Source organism: Marmota flaviventris, chromosome 1 (genome assembly GCF_047511675.1).
Source record: "Marmota flaviventris isolate mMarFla1 chromosome 1, mMarFla1.hap1, whole genome shotgun sequence".
Classification (NCBI taxonomy): Eukaryota; Metazoa; Chordata; class Mammalia; order Rodentia; family Sciuridae; genus Marmota; species Marmota flaviventris.
In genome coordinates, this window is record NC_092498.1 from 78,956,400 (window position 1) to 78,980,139 (window position 23,740).

Genomic DNA, 23,740 nt, shown 5'->3' on the forward strand with positions numbered 1-23,740 from the left:
CCTTGTACATGGTGTGGAGATAGCTATTTTTCAATAGTGTTATGCCCTTCCAGGTTCAAAGGCAAAAGTGTAGTAGTCTCCTTGCTCACAGGCTCTGTGTGGTCTATGAAAAATTCTCGGAGTCTCTACTAGTGTTCTCTTGTGTTGCAAAGCTGAACTTTTTGTCTGTGTTCTGTAGTAACCAGACACCAAACCAAGAAATGAATTTTGGTGTTATATTACATTTAAATAACACAATTCAATGGAATTTGGCTAGAAATGAGGCTTTCTTTAAGAAAGAAATTTCCTTGCTCTGGGTGTGAAAGTAAGGCATATGTATAGTTCATGCATATAAATGTATGCTGGCAGGATAGGTATCTATAAAAGAAAAAATGTAAAATTACACAAAGAATAGGAACCACTATTGTATATTTTAGGGAGAGCTGAAAATCAAACAAAACAAAAACAACCCAAATAGTTTTAAGTGGGAGAGATGAGTTTGGAACAAGTGTGCTGTATTAATTTGAAAAGAACCAAAGAAACAGCATCATGCCAACCTTTGTTTTTAGTTGGCTGCTCATGTGAGAGAGTTTTCTGTACTCTAATTATTCCAGTAACATTGTTAGGTAGTAGCTATTTTTAACATCTATTATTTACTCAGAGTTCTTGGTGCCTTGTTGTCTATTGAAAACATATTAAAACAGGCAACTCCACAAAGACAAAAAAACATAATAATGCATAATTTTGCTAAAATTCAATAAAGAGGTGTTTGCTTATGTCAAATCTATCTTTATGATCCTTTTTTGTTGTTGTTCATGGAATTCAACTCAAGTAGATGTCAGTTTTGAATTGAAGATAAAACTCACTTGGGTTAAAACTGGTGAATAGTTTAGTTTAAATTTAAAAAAATAAAAATAAATAAAGTACCCCAAATTAAGAAAAAACCCAAACAATACAAAACACATGGAAAGCAAAGAAAGAAATCTATAAAAGGTGCTCCTTGCCATTGGATCCAAAAATATCTCTCAGGGGAGAGGAATGGTAATCTTTCAGGACTTTTTCCCTGCCAAGGGGGAAGTTGTAACATGTCCATTTCTGAAAACTAGCTGGAAGGGATTAATCTTTTTGTTTGCTCATTTTTTTTTTTTTTGCCAAATCTAGTTCAAATCTCAAATGTCATCTTGAAAGGTAGAATAGAAAGTAGTAGTAGCATGTTTTTTTTTTTTGGTTATGAATGTAAGAAATATGAGTTCTACCACTCTACCACTTTTAGTTTCAGCATCATGTTAATCAGCTTTCCATTACTGTAACAAAATACCTGAGATAATCAACTTACAGAAGAAAGGTTTATTTTGGCTGACAGTGTGGTTGGTTGGCTAACCTGTTGCTTTGGGGTCTTTGCTGAGGCAGTACATCATGATGAGAAGTGTGTGACAAAGCAAAACTGTTCACCTCATGGCCAGCTAACAAAAGAGAGAAGACAGAAACAGGGTGCTACAGTTCCTTTCAAGGGCATGCTTCCATTGACCTAAGGATCTCCTACTGGTCCCCAGCTCGTAAGGTTTCCACCACTTCTCAATTGCACCAAGCTGAGGACTAAGTCTTTATTTACCACATGGGAATCTTGGAAGACACTTAAAGGCCAAATAATAACAAGAAGAATGCAATAAAACCTTTTTTTCAATCCATTTGCATTGTTATGCATTTGGGGAGAGCTCTTCATTGCTTTCTGTCCCAGAGTAAATCTGAATATAATCTTTACCCTCTCCCCCCACCTCTAACCCCTTTATATCTATTTCTTCCCTTGAATATCTTTTCTATGCCAGAAACCATACACTTTTTTTGTTGGGTGCCTGTTTCTTAAGAAAAGCAAATAGATAGGCTAGGGTTGTGGCTCAGTGGCAGAGCACTTGCCTAGCATGTGTGAGGCACTGGGTTTGATCCTCGGCACCACATTAAAAGATAAATAAATAAATAAACAAATAAAAAGTTAAAAAAAGAAAAGAAAAACAAACAGATGCAGGTTTTAGGTGATGTAACAATTGCCCATTTGTTGAATATTTGCCTATTGATAAGGCATAGATACTCAACAAGGAGAGAGGATCTTAGACTCCAAAGAGATTATAGGAGAGGTAGTCCAAACCAATTCACATGTTTCATAGATAAGGAAGCTAATTTTTTTTATCATCTGAAATAGCTGGGGTTAAAACCAAAATGCTTTTCCTGAATTTGTACTTAGATGAAATTGCTTGATGCATTTACTAGATTTTTCCATTAAAGACAAAATCATTTTATCAACTGCATGTTAGTAGAGAATTTGCATGCACACTTTACAGTGGCCAAATTCATGCCCAAGACCCTTATCTTTACTATCAGGGACTGTGATAGACACTAACAACAGAGCCTCACTGCTGGGCAGCTGTATATATCATCTCCTGTAGGCTTTAGTTTGCTGGCGCTATTTTCTAGTAAGGCTGCCACACTAACAGGGTGGAAGCCGGGGTTTATGGGCAGCTCTGCAGTTATCCCCCAGTGGTTCACCATTGGCTTTCTTTGTTTGCTTCCTAACCACCAGGCTCTTACTTTAGTCTGAAAGTTCAGGACAGGCAATTAAAACTGGGCTCCTGTTGTCCCAAGGCAGAAATCACCTCCATTTGCAGGGAGTCCCAAAATGAAGTTAGAAATGAGCTAAAAAAACTCACATAAAAAAGTAGGTATAAGATACAAAAGCAAATTCCTCTCCTAAACTTTTTGGATTCTGGCCACATTCATCTGTGTTCCTAGTAGAACACTGAATAATGTTAGAGAGTTATTTTGAGGTTATTATGTCAGACATACTTAAGTCTTATTTTTTTAGCACCTTGAATCAATCTTTTAAAATAATTTTTTAATATCTCCAAAAGAAAAAGAGAGGGCAAGTAAAACAGCAGAACTTTTTGTTTATTTTATACATCTAGTTAGCAATCTAAAAAATAAATAAAAAGAAAAACAAAACAGAAAGGTAGGTATATGTCAAAAGTCCCAGCCTGAATATAGACGTGGTTAAAATTGTGACTAGTGCGTTTTCCATCCTCCCTCTCTTGTGTTTAAGGACCAGGCTTAAGTTCCAACCTTCAAGGAATAAGTAGCTTTATTTCTTGCCCTAAGCCCAGTGTAAGAATTATCTTGAAGGTATCAGTTTATCATTTTAAATACACTGGTTCAGATAGAATTGTCTTCAGGTTATAGTTTGAGGAGAATCCAGGGCTGGGGTTGTGGCTCAATGATAGAGCACTCACCTAGCATGTTTGAGGAACTGGGTTTGATCCTCAGCACCACATAAAAATAAATAAATAAATAAAATAAAAAGTACTGTGTCCAACTACAACTAAAAAATAAATTAAAAAAAAAAAAAAAACAAGATTCCATGACAACTCAGTACCAGGTTCAAACAATAACATCGATTCACCATATTGCAGTCCCCACTGGCTTTCTAGTATTGTCAACTTAAACAAAAAAGAACAGACTAGGTTCATTAGTTCAACATCATTTTTAAAAAAATATTTATTCTCACATTTTTATTGGCATGTTATAGTTGTACATACTGATGGGATTTATTGTTACATATTCATACATGCACACAGTACAAAATGTGACAATATAATTAGGCCAATATCACTTCCTATTTTTTAATTTTTTTATTTTGAGACACGGTCTTGATAAATTGCTGGGGCTGAATTTGAATATACCATCCTCCTCCCTTGGTCTCACTGGGATTAAAGGAGTACAACACCACACCCAGCAATTTTTATTTTTATTTTATCCCCCTCCCCAGTACTGCAGATTGAACCCAAGGACACTCTACCATTGTAGTTCAAATTCATTTTATAACAAGATATATTTTTTTTTCTTCGATTTAACACATGAATGCATTCTACTTTCTTTGGTATATGAAGTCAATTCCTGTGTACAAATTGCTTTTATCATGTGGATAGAACTTTTTCTGGCTTTGGGATAATGCAAAAGTCCTTGTATTATGATAGTGTCTCATAAAAATAGGTTCCTTTTATATAAAATATGTTCCTTTAGTAAATAGTTTATAGTCTGAAATATAAATCATTTCCCTTGGAGAATACATAGTTTTTTTCAGAAATACTAGTTGGAGGAAAAAATCAAATAGCATATCTTAGAGTCTTGAATTACTGTCTTCTCTTTGACAGAGAGTTACTCCTTTTGGTAATCCTCCTATTCTTTATTCCTATGAAGGTCTGTGAAAACAGGGAGAGAAAATTCTTTGAGGACAGATAATTGCTAAATGAATTCAAGCTTTGCTATGAGTTAACCTGGGGTAAATACAGAAATTCTCTGATTAACCAGTCCTAAACACAAGTTTCTAAAAAGTTAGGTGCTAATTCAGTCTACAAATGAATGCCAAGACACAAGTTTTATCAAAATATAAGGCTAAGTTGGTCTATGCCAACTGTTAATAATGATGTATAGGCTTCATCCTCTGTGTGTGTGTGTGTGTGTGTGTGTGTGTGTATACATATATATAAGGTATGCAACTCAACTGCCTTCTATCTACATGTATAATTTGTCCAAGCAGTTGAATATTGATTGAGCTGTGTCCATTTAAACAAAGTGCATTTTTGTGACATTGACTTATTTTTTCTCTCTTTTTCTCACCAGTGAATCTATATCTACTTTAAATTGCCAGTGGCTGTCCTACATCTCTAATTTTCTCATTATTAAAATCTATAAAGAACCTGATTACATTTACTTTTGTATTTTATTTATTGTATGATTATACTTTTTTAAAAGCAAATGTATTTCAGCTAATGTGATGTGTCTATTTTTTACTATTGATCTATAACTAGGGAATTGATGTCTTATCTTCTCATAATAGAATGCCAGTATCAAACCACAGCAAATGAGTGTGGAGAAAAGAGTGTCTAGAAGACACCTAACAGATAACTCTTCATGAAGGGTCAGCCTGAAGCCTTGTCTGTTTCTATGCTTTTAGTTTGGGTTGAAAGCTGGGGAATGTCATGGCAGTATTGATAATTCCAAGCATTCTACCATCATATTAAACCCTCTTTGTACATCTGCACTGTATTTTTGGAAATCAGCCCAAGGCCTGGTACACAGCATATTTTAAAGGAAGAATGCTAACATATAGATGCTCCTGTTATGTTTAATGTTATATGAATTAGGATTTCTTTATTATTATTTTTTAATCATTGCTACTCCCCCATCTCTTCCTCCTCTTTTTCTTCCTCCTTTTCCTCCTCCTCTTCTATTTTTTGTTTGTTTGTTTTGGATCACATATTCATCTCTCTTATACTATTTTAATTACCACACACTCATATTTCTGTAAATTGTTCCTAACATATGACTTGTTCAATATGTTCCTTTAATAGAAATTATATGGAAAAGACTATAAGGATTAAATGGGGAAGTAATGATTTACCCTTTATAACAGTGGCCTTAGATAAGAGTGTCTAGTCCAGCTGTTAACACCTGCTACATTCTAATTGGTGAGATAAACTCATTTCATTCCTGCTCAGAAAAGCATGGTAGTGGGATATTATTGAATCCTTAAAATATTAAACTTGAAGTAGGCATGAAGAATTAGAGTATAGAAGAGCTTATTTGGTTGTCAGAGATCTATGTTCAAGTCTCAATTTTGTCCCTCACTAACTTTGTAATCAAATTCGTTTCTTAATCATAAAGAAATGGGATAGAGAGTAGAGAGATGACAATTATTCCTATTACATAAGGAATAAATGATTAAATATTATGAATTAATAGCTTTAATTTTATTTTCAATATCATTTTGACAGTTCTAGAATTCAATAAAAGTCTGGGCATTTATATAGTGTATTTGAATACAAAATATACGCCACAAATATTGTTGGAAGATACTTTAGGTTCTTAATTGAACAAAACTTGGAGGATGGCCAGAAATCCCAGGAAGCAACACAGAATTCTAGGTAAATATAATTGTATTGTCCGTTCAATTAAAAGTCAGTTTAGTTACAGAAGTGCCTTCATTTCATATTTCTATACCTGTAAGTGTGCCTACTTTGTATAATTCCAGTTCCATTGGAATAAATGTCAGTTCTTTTAAAAGAAAATAAAGGATTTATTATTTTACAATGAGGATATCTCAGTCATTGCTTCCTAAAACTCTGTATCTTGTTTTGGCATATGGAGGTGTGCTTTATGCTTAACATTTTTAATATGCTGATATAGAATAAATTATCCAGTCATATTTTTTAACAATTGAGCTATATAAAATAAACATGCTTAAGAATGATAAACACAATTAAATCAGAAAAAAATCTTAACAAAACACTACCAAACCTAATTCAATATCACATTAAAAGGATCATTCACTATGTAATCAAGTGAGATTTATTAATGGAATGCAAGGATAGTTCAATATAGGGAATTAATAAGTGTAATAAATACACCATTTTAACAGAATAAAGGACAAAAATCATATGATCACCTCAATAGATGCAGAAAAGGCATTCAACAAAATTCAGCATCTTTTCATGATTAAAACTTCTAAGGAACTAGGTATAGAAGGAATGTACCTCAATGCAATTAAGACCATCCATGAAAAACATATATTTAATACCATACTCAATGGTGAAAAGTGGGAAGGTTTTCCTCTAAGATCAGGAGCATGACAAGGATGCCCACTCTTCTGGAAGTTATAACCAGAGAAATAAGATAAGAAAAATAAATAAAATCATCTAAATCAAAAAGAAAGTAGTGAAATTATCTCTATTAGCAGATGACATGATGTCATATATAGAAAATGCCAAAGAATCCAATAAAAACTGTTAGAACCAATAAATGAATACAGTAAAGTTGGAGTATACAGTATTAACATATAAAAGTCAATAGTGTGCTATGTACTAATAACAAACTATCCAAAAAAACAAATCAAGAGGACAATTCCAATGTCATAATTTGGACCTGGGCCCTTAGAATGATCGCAACCTCTTGAAAACTATTTTCTTGGTTGATCAGAAAACATTAATTTCACCCCATTAGTGTTGTTATTGATGATAGAATAATAAAAACTAATAGAAACATTTGAGCTTTTACTTTATGCTAGGCACTTTGCACAATATTTCTCTCTATTATCTAATTTCAGTTTTATGATTAAGCAAGGTAATACTAAGAATGTATTTCTATTTCTATTTCTATTATTATTATTATTATTATTTTACTGGATTTTATTACCCAGAAATTATTAAAGAGGTTTTAATAGCCATTAAATTTCTAATTAAAAAAAATTAACTACCTTGCTCAAGTTACAGAGCTTGAAGAAGAACAGAACCACAGTTTGATCTCCTGTTCTTGATCTTCACCTTCATATCTTTTCAACCAGGTTTAGAGTTACTAAAAATATCCCAAATAAGTGAGTAGAGCTTTTAATTACTATAGAAGTTTATTCTAAATTTTGAAAATATAGAAAATTTCCTGGTAATGATTTTCTTATTTGAATTAAATTCTCCAAATCAAAATACAAGCAGAGCTTTTCTAGCATATTACCAGTTGGTAGAGGCTGTATTTCTTATTTTATGTGGAGTATTCTATGTGACAGTCAGGATCTGATTCTGGCTCAAAATTCCCATGCATCAGTATGTCATTAGTATATTCTCCAGCAAGTACATAGCTCATGCTAAAAAGCGGGGAGTGGATCTGCAAAACATTTATGAATTTATGCAACATAGTTCACTTATATGTATTTAACTACTAACATAATGAGAAACAGCTAATTAAGAAAGAAAAATGTCAGCATATAAAACATAACCTATCTTAGGTTTTAGAATAATTTCATTTGTAAGTGACAACCAAAAGATCTATTCAAGTGATTGAGTTCTTCATATTTTACTATTATCTTTCCTCCATTTTCTCTCTCCATTACCTGCTTTCTTACACCATATGACAACTTAGAAACCAAATTATAGAAGAATATTTTCCATCTGCAGTACTTAGTTACTGATGTGATAAAACAATACTTAGGCTAGGATTGTGCTGCTTACCTTTGAAGAGCAAAATTACTCTAACTGTGCCATAACAGAGACCTGGTAAACATTGCTTATGGAAAGAAAATACAAAAGCAAAATTAGCCCTGCAGGATGATAGCAGCTGAAGCTGCACATTAAATTGTGGAATGTATTTTATTAATTCTAAGATGTACTTTTTCATATTTTAACATGTCTAAAAATTTGGTTGCCACTTATGCTTGATGGTACTTCATTGTTAGATTGGCCATGTTTTCCTAACTCACGAGCAGTATATAAAATAATGTTCACACAATTAATTAGTGCTCCAATTGATGGAATCTTAGATTCAGTGAAATACAGTACTTTATTCCTTGAGATGTTTTTAAAAATCCTAGTCAGAGGCCATAATAAAACTATAGTTCTGATTTCCATTTTATATTTTTTATATTTACTTTTTAGTTATAGGTAGACACAATATCTTTATATTTTTTAATGTTATGCTGTGGATTGAACCCAGTGCCTTATGCATGCTAGGTGAGTGCTCTACCTCTGAGTCCCAACCCCAGCCCTCCATTTTATATTTTCTTTCTAAAGTTCTTTTAATTGAAAAAAACTTAAGAAAGCATAAATTAGTTAAAACACAAACAACAGAAATATTATTAGTTTGATTTTAGCACAAAGATGTTTTTTCCTTGGCCTTAAACTTTGATGACCATAGGCTCTGACTATTATGATTTTATAAAAGAAAATGGTTTCTGACTCATCTCATAAATCAAACCAATACAAAAAAAAAAAAAAAGAAGAAAGAATCAAACAATTTGTGAAGTAATGTTATAGTGCCAATAGTGTAAGCCAAAGGGCCACAGCTGTGTGACCATGAATTGTCTACCAACATGTGCATGACTGATAAAGTAATCAAGGAAATTTTGAGAAATGAATGTGTTCCTTGCTCCCAAAGGAAATTCTCCTTACACTACTCTTGTGGGTTGCAGAGTCACTGTAGGCTAGAATAGTGGTTTCAAACTATCAGGGACCAGCATAGCCTGAAGGACTAATTAGGTGTGCTGGGCCCACTCCCAGAACTTCTAATTTCTTAGGTCTGGACTGGAGCCTGCAATTTGCATTTCCAAGTTCCCAGGTGTTGCTGAGACTCTTGACTAGGGCTACACTTTGAAAACCACTGGGCTAGTTTGAGGAAGGAGGGACACAGGATTTTGATTTGATTGATTTGGGTCTAATTGGTAAATAACTAACTCACCCTTCTGTGCCTTGATGTTCTCTATTAAATAGAAATAATACCAATTACATCTATTTGGCTAAATATAGCGCCTTTATGAGTATCAAATGAGGTAATGGACTTCCGGAAATGCTTTGCAAAATGTGACATTCTACAAAGAATAAGATATCAATGATAAGATACACATGTCATTTAGGGATACTGTTGTTTTCATACATATTAGCTAGGGTCAGAATTCATATGTCAAAATGCTTTTATAATTATGAATGAAAATTAGTAGTAAAATATCAAAGTGATTAATATATTTGTATATTTTTAGATATTTTTAAACATTTTAAATATTTAATTGGTTTTCATAGGAAGATGGCTGGATTTCCACGTAACTCTTCCTCTCCCTAGCTCTTTTCCAACAGACCCTCCAGGTTTATCTCATGTGACACTGGGGCTCAGTGCCACAGGCAAGTCACCAGGAAATGCAGCCGTTCTCATAGATCAGTTCTTATGATTCTCGAGAGTGCTAGGTATTCAGCCTCCTCTGCCCAATATTTCCCACAGGTAGTTTCAACCAAGACTCACCTCCATAAACTTTCCACTTTCTCATGGCCCTAGTAAATTCTTATTGGTAGAGTACCATAAACTTTGCTTGATCCCTTGGTAGACAGAACTCTGTAGAAATGAACTTTCTCTTGATCTCAAAATTGGATGCATTTTCAATATACAACATGAAATGTGACATGATAGAAATGTATAATTTTCTTCCAAGTTATTCTAAAAATACAAGACTTTGTTCTTTCCCATCTTGCAAGATGGTGGATAAGAAAAGGCAAATACTGAAAAGACTGATGAAGCCAAGGAGACCATTGCCAGTGACAAAGTTAGAAAGAGGAATGTCAAGGCAAGTGAGGCCAAGAAAAGGACACCTCCCTGCAGTGGAAAGCCTGTCTTCCTCAGAGGAATTGGCAGATACTCTTGATCAGTTCCATATCTCAGAAAGGTCATGTACAGTAGAAGTACTCAGATACTAAATCCAAAATTGAAAAAAGAAAAGATTCTTGCTACTTAGAGAAAATTGTTTGATAGTGACTAGAATGGCAGTACCCGAGTCAAAAGAATGCCTAGATTGTCTTACTGAAAATGTACCTCAAAAGCAGTTGAGTCATAGCAACAAATCTGTCAGTCCACAGTATGTGGGGGAGACTAGGAGCTAGCATGGCCCCTGGGACCTGCCTAGGCATCCATTCTGAGTGCCACAGAGGCAAGACAGTGATTTTCCTGAAGCAGCTAAGCAGTAGCTTACTACCCGTGCCTGGAACTCTTTTCCTCAACTGAGCACTTCCAGGTAGAACACACCAGAAATTTGTCATCACAATGACATCAAAATTGATATCATCAATGTGAAAAACAAAAAACAAAAAAACACCTCACTGATGTTTATTCAATTTAAGAAGAAGCTGCTTCAGGAACCTAGACAATAGGAAGATGAGCTCTTCAACACAGAAGAAAGAGAACTACAAGGTTACAGAGCAGCACAAGGTTGATCAGAATGCTATGGACTCAAATTTTACAAAAAAATCAAAGCTATGTGTTCAGAGTTACCTGTGATCCATGTCTACTCTACCAAATGGGATTGATCCTCACAAATTTTTGTTCTAATTTCTTACCCATAAACTAACTGAATAATGAATATGCTTAAAAATTAAATAAAATGCACAAAACCATTTGGAAGTGACTAGAATGGTGATACTCCAGTCACAAAATGTCTCGATATTATCTTACTGAAGATGTGGCTCAAAAGCTGAGCCACAGCAAAACAACTCCCAGTCAGCCTGAAAATATCTTAAAGAAATAATCATGCGCCAAATTTTCAAGTAAAAGAAAAAATATACATTAACTTTATAAAACATAAATGCATCTTAAATTAGGTCATTTGATTTTTTAAGGATAATAATTATTCAGTAAATGAATTCTGTAAATTTGGATTCTGGACAATGGGTGAGATCATGGTTTGGCCCCTGGGATACATGGTAGTCAAAGGCACACTGTAGCTTTAAGTAGCATAGTTTTAGTAAACAGATTAAGGAAGGGAATGGAGAATGACTAGGGAGTGGGCCCACTCTTCAGGAAAGGTGACTTGAGAAGGCAAAATCTGATCTGAGAAGATCGTCAAGTGACACTGAAGGAGAGAGGGGTGCATTTAAAGAAGCATCCTCATCCAATCTCCCACCTTCACCCCAATCTCAGATCTTAGTAGCATCTCATCCTGTGAGATGGATTTGAGTTGGATTACAAGCTTTTATTTCTCTTCTATTATCTCTTAAGATTTGTGTTTTATTTTTCTGACTTAGGGACATGGTCTTACTAAGTTGCCCAGGCTGCCTTCAAATTTGTGATCCTTCACCAAGTAGCTGGGATTATAGGTGTGCACCACCATGCCTGGCTTCTTTAGATTTTTAAAGCATGGATTTTTTTTTTAAATCTAAGGGAGTCACCTGGCAAAATAGGTGTTTATTTAATAAAGGAAGAGAAGCAGAAATAGCTAGAGTCATGAACTTGAAGTTATGAACTTGGAAATCTCTGCTTTGATTAGTACATGTTTTGTGATACTTAACCTTTTTTCAGGAATGACTTGTTTTTTTTTTTCATATATATTAATACAATCTATAAATAAGGCCTTTATTCCCTGTTGTTTTCCTCTTTTCTCTACCGAGATAAAAAATGTCTGTCTACTGGAGAAAATATTTATTGCAGAAATTGTTTTACTGGCCATCTGAGACAGATGACCCTCTTTGCCTTTCTTGTAGCTACAATCCAGTATGCATACTTTAACACACATGTCCTTTCTTCAGTCTCCACATCATGCTATTCTTCTCTGCCCTTCCTTTGTTCACTGTGCTTCCGCTTTGCAAGTCTTTCCATCTCTCCAAACAGATCAGGATCATCTCAGAGTCTTTACACAGGAAGATCCTCTGTCTTCTCTCTGGAACCCTCCTTCCTTCAGTGTTACCTGACTATCTTCTCAGCTCAGAAGTCACTTTCCTGACCAGTGCACCCACCTTGTTATCCTCCACCCCCTTCCCTAATCTGTTTGCTAAAACTATGCTACTTAAAGCTATAGTATTCCTTTGACTACCATGTATCCCCAGGAGCCAAACCATCATCTCACCCATTGTCCAGACACCAAATTTATTGAATTCATTTTCTGAATGATTGCTATTCTAAAAAAAAAATCAAATAATCAAATAAGTTCTATAAAGTTAAGTTTTCATTCTTCTTTTACTTGAAAATTTTGTACATGGGTATATATATATATTCAATTTATTTTCATAATAAGAATTCTTGTCGTACCATGTGTATTGTTATTAAAAGAGAAAAATAAATCATAACCAGCCTGCCATGTGGTTTAAGCAGTGATTCTAAAAAGCAAACTCTGTAGTATGACTTCCTAGGACTTGGTTATGAAAGATTTCTAATAGTGTAACCATGGGAAACTTACTTTACCGTTTAAGGAAACTTAATATCCTCATATGAAAATAAAACTATCTATTGCATAGATTTCTAGCAATTAAATAACATGGCCCATTTAAAAAGAGCAAACACTTGACAAATGTTAGGCAGCATTAGATAATCTTAACATGTTCATGAACTTCAACATCTCTGGACTACAACAAGTCAGATGCACACACAGCCTAATGCTCTTACACATGGAAGCTAAACAGATCTAGGACTGCATTGTGATATCAGCATGCAGCCCTCTGAGTTTTAAATGCTTCAAGTTGACTTACAGATGACAACTGAAGTAATAACGGATAGTTAAGTTAACCAAAGCTGCAATACCTGAGTCAAGAGTTTGGGAGATCTTGTCTGCCAATGGAGTGAACCTCTCAGACCCTTTATAACAGGGAGTCAGTCTAGCCAGCCAAGCATAGTGGCTGATATACACAGACTAATGTTATCTACTACATATTAAAGTTCATTTAGGAAGCATTTCTGTAGACATCTCAAAGGTTTCCATATAGAAAAAACAAGAGTCTTCATGTTGCTCAAGATAAAAACAAAGAATAAATCTGAGGAAACATTCCTATGTGTGACTGGGATTTTACCATATCTGTTGTGTTAGATTACCTTTTTTAAAAAGAAAATATGTAAAATATACAGTGAGAAAATGTACTATGTTAAGTCATGAAAAGTTATTTTTGAACCATAGTATAGAAATTTATTTTATAGTACCATGATATAAACTAAATGAAGATAAAAAAAACAAAAGGACAGAAGATCGAGTGGAAAAGGTCATGAAAAGACAAAGGTGATCCCAGAGAGGCTGACAATTAGGCCCAGGTAATGTTCTCAGGATTTATTTGGCCACCCATATATAACTCAAACCACGTAGGCTATTTTGGCAAATCTCTCTGATCAGGATTTCATAGCACATATTTGTGGACTATATAAAATCCAACAGTCACATTTAGACTCTTATCTCAGATTCAAATGGGTTGCCTGTTCTCTTCATTTATTTGCAGTTTTCTAGATCTACCATAAACAGTTTTCTCAAATGTTGCTATTTTTAGTCAAAAATTTCTCCCCATAGCACTGTCCTTAGGCAAAATATTTCCTTCCTGTTTTAGGGTAATTATCTAAATAAGGCACACATAAGAGTCCCTAAAACCATTTTATTGCTCAAGTAGCCAGCGGAGGGAATCATTTATTAAATGGAGCTAATTTCAGTAACTGACAGGCACATGAAGTGCCTAAAGAAAATAGGAGTGTTGGGCTTCTTGGGATGGTTCCAGGAAGGTCGTCTACTTTAAAAGCTGCATTTTATTAAGGATCTGTGATGGTTATTGGAACTTTTCCTGTTGTTTTACTCAGTAGTCTCCAGGGGACCATTTGGCACTAGGGTGCAAAATGAGATCAGCAATTAGGAAAGGACACTACTGCAGGCACTTGAAGAGTAAATCATTGAGTACCAAACTTAATAGCTAGCAAGTACCAGGCCAAAGTCACAGCCTAAGGATGTTGGTAGTCTGACTGCTTATTCTTTCCAGTGTGCCTGGGGTCTTAGCTCCTAGTGTGACTGCCTCCAGAGGGTTCAGGTATTTAGCAAGAGGAAAGGCGATTGCAATCAACTCTCAATCCCAGTAGAGTGGATCACCAAATATTTAAAAGTTTTATTAGCTGGAAGTTGAAAACTCCTTCACTAGCCTGTCTATTTATCCAAGGTCAGCTATAGTCATCCTTCTCCTAGGACAGAGATACCCTTGCCCTGAGTCTGAAAGATCTGTGGGTGAATGGATCATGCCCTCTGAGGGTGGGTAGAGAGTTTCCAGCTGATCTATTTGATGCCTCCCATGCAGATGAAGAAAAAACTTGAAAAGCAGAATAAGTAAATTCTTATTTGCAACTAAAACTACTATTTCCACCTCTAATTCTCCTAGGTCTACTTACTCCTTTTACTCCCATGTGACCATCAAGAAAAGTGGAAAGGGGCTGGGGATGTGGCTCAAGTGGTAACGCGCTCACCTGGCATGCGTGTGGCCAGGGTTCAATCCTCAGCACCACATACAAACAAAGATGTTGTGTCTGCCGAAAACTAAAAAATAAATATTAAAAAAGTCTCTCTCTCTCTCTCTCTTAAAAAAAAGTGGAAAGAAATAAGGGGAAATGATGAGCATGAGAGTGTTTTATTAGAAAAAAAAACACCAGCTAAAAAATGTAGACTAGTCCTCAATCAAACATTCTTTGTTTAAAAAATTGGTATCTCCAGTCTTCATCTAGAAAATGTAATATTTAGACCCACTAATGCAAATGACTTAAAATTCTCTATCTAGGGCAGAGAGAGCTACTTTTAATAAATGATTTTAATCTACAGTAAGCACGTTACATTTACCATCTAATCTCTATAATAGCACTGTAAAATAAGCAATATTAGTAGAACCTCCATTTTAAATATGAGAAAAGTGAAGCATAAAAATGATAAGAAACAGTCAAGTTATGGAAGAGCTAGATCTGGATTCACAAGACATCTGACTTTAGACCTGGTGAAATGCATTTTTCTATTTATGTTTACATTAGAAACCAACCTTGAAAACAAGGAGAAGCAATCTCTCTTCCTCTCTTCTATTTCCACAATCTTTCCTTCTGTCCTTGAAAAACATTTTGTATATGGACAGCATCAATCTACCCTGAAGAACTTGAACTCAGTCCTACAAAGATGGAAAGAGGTAAACTTGGGTCCCTGTTTGCCTGTTCTCTCATGATGAAAGGATAACAAGGGGCAGAACAAAGTGGAAAAGGGAGATTGATTACACACAAATAAATTCACAATTATCAGGAAGGTGTATCTGATTTTGTGTCTTTCATATTGTTGTTAAATGTGCCCCATGTAAGATTGATGAAATTTATTTCTGGGTGGAGAGATGAGATTTCTTTTCTAAGGATAATTACTGTTGAGTTTAAAGAGCTTAAGTTTATCTTAGATAAATGTAATTTTTTTCTCCCTCCCAGGCTATTACTTGCTGCTTCTCATATCTGGCCTTTGTTTCTGAAGCTAAGTCTAGAGAGTCTATGCAGGGTTTCAAGTGGGTAAAGGATTAAAACAAACAAAAATCATGGACCCCCTAAGTACATTTATTGTTAAAGCAGTGACAGTAGAGAGATAGAAAAACACGTCCACGTCTGAGCCTCTCTCCCCATATCCTTGCCTGTCTTTTCATGTTGCTGGTGACAGTGGTGGTAGAGAGCAGAGAGAAACCTGCAGATTCTAACAACGAGGTGATTATCTGCAAAATAAAGTTACCTACTCAGGGTCAGTGTAGTTTCTGCTTTGCACAATGGACTGAGGAGTGATGGGAGCTGAAATGTAACCTTTGTTTCTTTCACAAACCAAATACCATGGGCGGAGGCAAAGTTCAACCAGGGAAATGAAACCAGAAAGAAAAGAAAGTGATTCATTTCATTCACAGATATACATTGGACACCTGCTGTGTGCTTGATATTGCAGGTGCTGGAGTGACATCAGTCCAAAACCACTCTTGTCACGCAGCTTGTATTTAAACTATGCTCTCTAACAGGATACCTCCCCACTGGCTGCATGTGGATATTTAGGTTTCAAGTTAAACTAATTAAACTATATATTTCAAATGCTCAACATCCACTCATAGCTAGTAACTGCCACATTGGACAATATAGATATTGAACATTTACATCATCACAGGAAGTTATTTTGGAGAGCATTGTCTAGTGGTCAAAGCCTAAATTAAATAAATAAACAGGCCAGGCATGGTGGCGCATGCCTGTAATATTAGCAGCTTAGGACGCTGAATCAGGAGGATCATGAGTTCAAAGTCAACCTTGGCAACTTAAGCCACTTAGTGAGACCCTGTCTCAAAATGTAAAATAAAAAAGGGTGAGGGATATGGCTCTGTGATTAAGTGCCCCTGAGTTCAATACCCAATACCAATAAATAAATAAACAGTATACTTGGAATTGGTCTTTTATCAATAAAATTAAGGCAAGGATAGGATTAGGTTTGGTGAAAGAAGTGAGATTTGCAGTTTTAATAAGAGAAATCAGTGATGGCTTCACTCATAAATGATGTTTGCATCAAGATTTGAGGTGATGAAGGAAGAGATGTGGAAATGTTACAGCCTCGTGGGCACAGGGAAAGGCCAGGGCCAAGACCCTGAGGCAGGACCAAACGTGGGTGCTCAAGGACGAAGCTGGGAAACAAGTATGAGGTGGAGTGATGAAGACAAAGGTGAGAGGAGTGGTGAGAAGTAGTTATATTCTGGTTTATTTTAAAGGTGGCTGAGCTGGACTGGTTAATGGATGGGATCTGTATAGTGGGAGAGGCTGGAGACAGGAATGGAGGAAAAGATAACTGTAGGAAGAAATAGCTGCTAACTAAAATGGGGAAAGGTGTGGAAATGGGTTTAAACTGACAATTTGTGTTCAGCTTTGCACACGTTAGATTAGAATAGTTCCCCAGACATCCAAGTGGAGCTGTTGAGAAGGCAACTGGATATATGTGCTTTGTGTTCAGGATAAAATTCAGAGCTAAAAATATAAATGTAGTTGTTCTCAACACTGTATTTAAAACCATAAGCCCAGATGAGATGACCTAGGGGACAAGCGTAGGTCAAGAAGAAACGTAAAGATTGAGGCTTGTGAATCCCAACATTAGGACATTGGATCCATGTGGAGGAGGGAACAGATGTAGGATGGCTGATTTCCACTAGCAGAGGGTGCTGTGCTGCAACCCAACTAAAGTGAGCAGTTCAAAGAGGAGCTCCATCAGATGTCCTTGATGGACAAGTAAGATAAGAACTGACCATTCCATGTAGTAACATGGAGGTCACTACTGACCTGGACAATAATGGGTTTGGTGAGTGAAAAAGCCTGATGAGAAGAGGGAATTGTAGGAAAGGGACTGTAATCTGTACAAATGGACTGCTCGTTGAGGAATTTTGCTCTAAAGGGAACAGTGGGTAGGGAATGACAAGGGGTTGAATGTATAGTTAAAAATAATATTGATAAAATAGCAGCAGATTTACGTAATGCTGGTAGTGACCTAGTATAAAAGGAAAATTGATGCTGCTACAGAGAGAGAAGAAGACTGCTGTAGAAATGCTCTTGAATTTGAGAAGGGGATGAAGTCTAGTGCACAGATAGAAGATCTGGCCTTAGGTATGTGATTATGCATCCACAGTGACCACGGGAAAGGCAGAGCAGGTGGTCCAGATGCTGCGAACGGGTGGATATAGTGATGGGGGGTACCTGAAGTGTCCTTCTGATGGACTGTCTCCTCTGTGAAATAAGAATCAGATCTTGAGAATTAGAATGGGAAAGAGAGTTTGAGGTTTGAACATCGAAGGTGTAACATAATTATCCAGGAGAGTGGGAAAGGAAATCTAGTAGAAGAAAATGGCTTGGAAGAGCTTTAAGGGTCAAGACGAGTTTCATGAACACCACTTTAAAGTGAGACCAGGAGCATAACAATGTAATTTTCACCCACCACATTCAGCAAAGGTCCAGGTGCCCACAAGGCAGAATGGATGTAGCCCGGGTTGAATTAGAGTGAAAGAGGCAAAGACATGGTTACCTGAGGCTGGATGAATTTTAAAAAGGGAGAAGAGAATAATGAAGGGGACACAAGAAAGGAAAAGTTGGTAAGGTCACTGGATTGCAGAGCCCAGAATCACTGAAGTTGTGACAGGAGGTAATGATGAGAAGGGAGGGTACTTACTACAACTGGTATTATGGAAAGGTTCTAATTACTGCTGAGGAAAGAGACCAGGGTAATAGAGAAAGCGCGAGTCTGTAATTCCCACCCTTAAGGACCAATTTTTTTTTCACTTTTCTTCAGTGGGTAGCCGCATTTCTCTGTATGTCAGCTACATAAAATTTAAAATCTCACGTTTCTCTATCACACTCTCGTTATAAAAAAAAATCACTAAGCCCATCTCTGAAAAATTCAGTCAGACCAGATTTTGTTCAGTCAGCATTTTTCTCCAATTTGACTTTAAAAAATAGAAAATGTTAGTAAAAAAAGAGTTTTGGGGAGTTCAAGAAAGTTATAGGTCATGATTTTAAAATAGAAAAAAATTAGCAGGAAGGGAGACATTTTAAGTTTTTATTTGGTCCTTGTAGATCTTGTCTCAGTAAGTTTTTTTTTAATATTTATTTTTTAGTTGTAGTTGGACACAATACCTTTCTTTTATTTATTTGTATGTGATGCTGAGAATTGAACCCAGGGCCTCGCACATGCTAGGCAAGTGCTCTACCAGTGAGCCACAACCCCAGACCCCTCAGTAAAAGTTTTATGTCTTTGTGAAAGAAGACATTTTTGATGAGGTACAACTGGTTGATGCTTAAATTTTGAAATAAAAAAGAAAACAATGCAGCACATTCCCCTTTGCATCAGATAGGTCTTTCTTTCTTTTTTTGGGGGGGAAGGTGGGGGTAACTGAGAATTGAACTCAGGGGCACTCAACCACTGAGCCACACCCCCAGCCTTATTTTGTATTTTATTTAGAGACAGAGTCTCACTGAGTTGCTTAGTGCCTGCTAAGTTGCTGAGGCTGGCTTTGAACTTTCGATCCTCCTGTCTCAGCTGGGATTAACAAATGTGTGCCACTGCGCCCAGCAGATAGATCTTTCTGACTTGTGTAAGACTTGATAGTTGGAGTTTACTTTTGATCTGGGGCTGAAGCTTCTTGTTCTACCCAATTTCCCAGAGTTTTCTGTTTAGGGACATCAAATACAATACAAGCCTTCAAATACAATAGTAAGACATTATTTAATTATGTTTAGCCACTCTTTACATGAATATATTTCCAAATAGGAGGAATGACAGTGTGCTAGGTCTGGCTTCTGTACTCTTTGACTGTCCCACCATATAGAAACCAACAATTAATTTTTATAATCATGAGACCTCAAAAAGGAGCAGGTAGAGGTTTCACTAATACAAAAGGCAAAAAGCAAGATTCCCTAATGTGCAGGGAATTCTAAGTGTTATTTATAATAGAAGAAAAATTCAATGACATATAATTAGTTGATGCTTAAATTTAAATTTTATTTGCCATTAGAATCTTATTTCCAAAATAAATGGACAAACCAATGTTTACAATACCTTGTGAGACACAAATGTGGAAATGTTTCTGCCTGTTGATTTGATGATTTATTGGCATTCAATGATTAAAAAAATAGAAAAGAGACAAATTACTTTAAGACTCAAGAAAAACATGTATTATTTTCTACAATTTTACGGTCAGTTTGTTAAAGCACTCAATTTGGTCAGACAGGATTCATTCACGATTACCTATAAAAGCACAGGGTAGAAACTTATCTTCCTGAAGTAAGTGCCACTGAATGTCTGGCACCACATAACTAACCAGAGAATTCAGTAGCTTAGGTCCATGGGATGCCTCAAGTTCAAAGGGAATGGAGACATCCTGTTTGGTGTTGTATTTCACTCATGCTGTTAAAACTGCCCAGACCCACTTAAGTGTTTTCTTTTTCATTCTTGAGCATGATCTTCTTTGTCCCTCATGAATAACGCAAAGCATAATAAAACCCAATGTCAGCTCCGATAATTTTCACAATGTGTCTTAAGATTCTATTTTTAGGTATAAAAATCTTTCTTTTGGTACAAAAGTCATTTTGTTAATGAGGTAAGCGCGGGTCACATGCCACTCCTGAGGACCTGTGTCTTATTAGAGAAGCAGGAATATTGCATCAGCCCCAGCTCACAGAGTGCAAGATCTGTTATTGAAACTTTTAGTACAAAGGATATCCATAGAGAAATGGTAAAAGTAGATAAAATAAGCTCTAATTTGTCCATTGAGGAAAAGTCATTCTAAATTCCTGAAACCAACCATGAACAAAGAAAAATAAAATGTTTTGAACTTCCTCTGCATATGACATTCTAAGATTTGACGGGCCTGCGTCCATTCAGTCCAGGAAATACTGATGCTAGGATTTTTTTCAACTAATTTAAAATCGTGACCTATTACTTTTTTGATCTCTCCCATTTTTTTTTCTTCACTAATGTTTTCTATTTTTAAAAGTCAAATTGGAGAAAATGCTGATTGAACAAAATCTGGTCTGACTGAATTTTTCAGAGATGGGTTTGGTGATATTTTTTGTAACAGAGTATGATAGAGAAATGTGAGAATTTAAGTTTTGTACATCTGATGTACAGAGAAGCGTGGCTGACGTTGAAGAAAAGTAAAAACACCTCCCCAAATGATCATTTCTTGAATAATGCCTAGAAATCTAAACAATCCTCAAAGACCTGGGGAAAACTGGTTTTCTGTAAGTCTAGGACTTCACACCTTTGTTTGCTTAGAATATAGCTGGCAGAGAATACATAAACACCACATAACTCGGAAAATCCATGTTTCAGTTTAAATTGTTCAAAGGACGCTGTTTAGGGCATTCTGAAACTGTGTGTTCTGCTAACTTTATCTGAAGAATATCAAATATTCAAACTTAACAGCAACCTTCATTTTGCCTGTGCTGGGCAAGAGAACGTCTGGTTAAACTGCTTGATTTGGCCACTTGGAAGGTGTGAATGATGGACTATGGTTCTATTTTTAGAATTAGTCTCATTCAAAATTTTTATTTTATGTGTGCTAAATGGATTTAATTAAAGTTTAGAAGTGGTTATAAAACACATGTATATTTTCCACATCCAAGCATCCTTTAATTTTTTTTTTTTTTTTTTTTGCCCCCTTCCAGTGATGGTTCTGTCCACCAGGGAGCTATGCACAGATCTAACACTTTTAAAAGCCCATGTCCCTGTGTGGTCTTTCTAGACACTGTTTTTTATTGTCTTTCTCAAAATGTTATGGACAAGTCAATCTCTTCAGAAACAAAGAGGGATAATAACATACATTTTTGTATGTACAGAAGTTCATAAAGCATATTTCATACATTCCTTTCAAGGAATTGTTTCCTCTGGAGCATTTATTTATACATGGCTACTGTCCTTATAAAGCACCATTTTATTTTATTGTATTTGCTTTTTTTTTTTGGTACTGGGGGATTGATCCAGAGGTGCTCTACCACTGAGCTACATCCCAGCCCTATTTTGTATTTTATTTAGAGACAGGGTCTCACAGAGTTGCTTAGCACCTTGTGTTTGCTGAGTCTGGCTTTGAACTTGCGATCCTCCTGCCTCAGCCTCCCAAGCCACTGGGATTACGGGTATGCACCACTGCACCTGGTTTAAAGCACAGTTTTAGAAGTTTCTTCGTGAAATTATTAAGATCTAATGAGTTCTTGGTTCGTTTGTTTCATTTGAAAACATTTATTGAGTTTTTAACACATGATGAGCACCTAGTCTGTTAAGAAAGGTATGCATATAACTAGTTATAAAATACCTTCAATAGCCCTTGGAAACACAAATGAAGACGAAGCTATTTACCTGGTTGAGGAAAGCATCACGGACAAGGTAACATGAGTATAGTAAAACAAGAGAGGTATTTGGCTAAATGGAATAGACGGCTAAAGAAATTCTAAAAGAACATTGTATTTTCAGGGGTTTGGAAGGAAAGCGAGTGGACTCGTTTTATAATGCTTGGGTATGTGAAGGAGAGTGACTAAGAGAATGTATTCTTTCTGAGGGAGCTTCCTATGATTGGAAAGCAAAGTGAGTGATAATCTTTTTAATCTATCTGTCCACTTATCCATTATCAATCTACTTAAGTTAGAATCCACATTCAGATCATATGAATGGAAAAAGTAAATAAGGCATTTCCTAGCCCCTACCCCCAAAAGAAGTCATTCTGATTCAGTTTCTTGGTGTGACAAATAGAAATAGTATTGTCAATTTGATTGTATGGTGAACATTTTCAATAAATTGAATAAGCAAAATTCAGAGCTCTAATATTAAAATATCTTAAAATCTGTTAAAAATGTTTAAAAAGTACACATTTAAAAATACTAACTCAAACCCACTTAAAATATGAAAGAAGGCTTGTAGTTTTTCAAATTCTCTTTAGATTGATAGGTAAGGTAAATGTGGTTTATAAAATGATGGAATACTATTCAGCAGTGAAAAGAAATGAAATCTTGTCATTTGCAACATCATAAGTGGAACTAGAGGTTATTATGTTAGATGAAATAATCCAGGCCTAGAAAGATAAGTAATGCATGGTCTCACTTATATGTGGATCTAAAAACTTTACCTTGTACAAGTTGAGAGAAGCATAGTGGTTACCAGTGACTGGAAGAGTATGTGTGTGTATGGCAGGTGGGTGATAAACGGGTACTAAGTTATAGTTACACAGGAGAAAAGAAGTTCTGCTGTATTGTTGCATAATAAGGTGACTAAAGATGACCGTTATGTACTGTATATTTCAAAATGTTAGATGAAAGAATTTTGAAAGTTTTCACCATAAAGAAATGATAAATGAGGAGGTAGATATGTTTAACCTAATATAAACATTTATAGTATGTGCATTATCAAAATGTTGCATGGTACCCAATTAACATGTACAACTTTTATGTTTTTACATATCAGTTAAAATAAGTTTAATTTAAAAGAAATAAGATTATGCTACCAAGAAAGTATGAAGATTGCTGAGTTAGGAAGTTATTGCCTAGGGAAAGTTTCCAAAGTATGGCTTAGATTTTGGAATCTCTACTAAGCACACTGTTATTAATGATAAAACATGTTTTAATCTTAGGATATATTTGCCATGGTTTCACTGATTGAAAACATAACTTTTGGATGAGATATAGACTTACCGCCCTCCAAATCAAAATGCTAATTGGATGTCACATCAATAGAGGGTATTTTCTGTTGCAGAGCTTAGATTAAACTGAGCCCTTCCTTGGTAAACAGCTATCCATATGTTCCTGTGTTAGCATAGTATCACTTTTTCTGAAAGTTACCTATTCTTCCTATACCTGGACATGAACTTGACTTCTTCTTTTTCATTATCTCTACTAAGAAGAATGAAGAATCTAAAAGCCTAGGCTGAAGTACATTAAAGATATTGACCAATGAAAG

The 23,740-nt window shown here is 35.5% G+C and overlaps 1 protein-coding gene across 1 annotated transcript in view; it reads left to right on the forward strand.

Annotated features, from left to right (window-relative positions):
- Hdac9 (histone deacetylase 9) overlaps window positions 1-23,740 on the forward strand; it is an 861,354-nt gene that overhangs the window by 741,172 nt on the left and 96,442 nt on the right. The window lies entirely within an intron of this gene.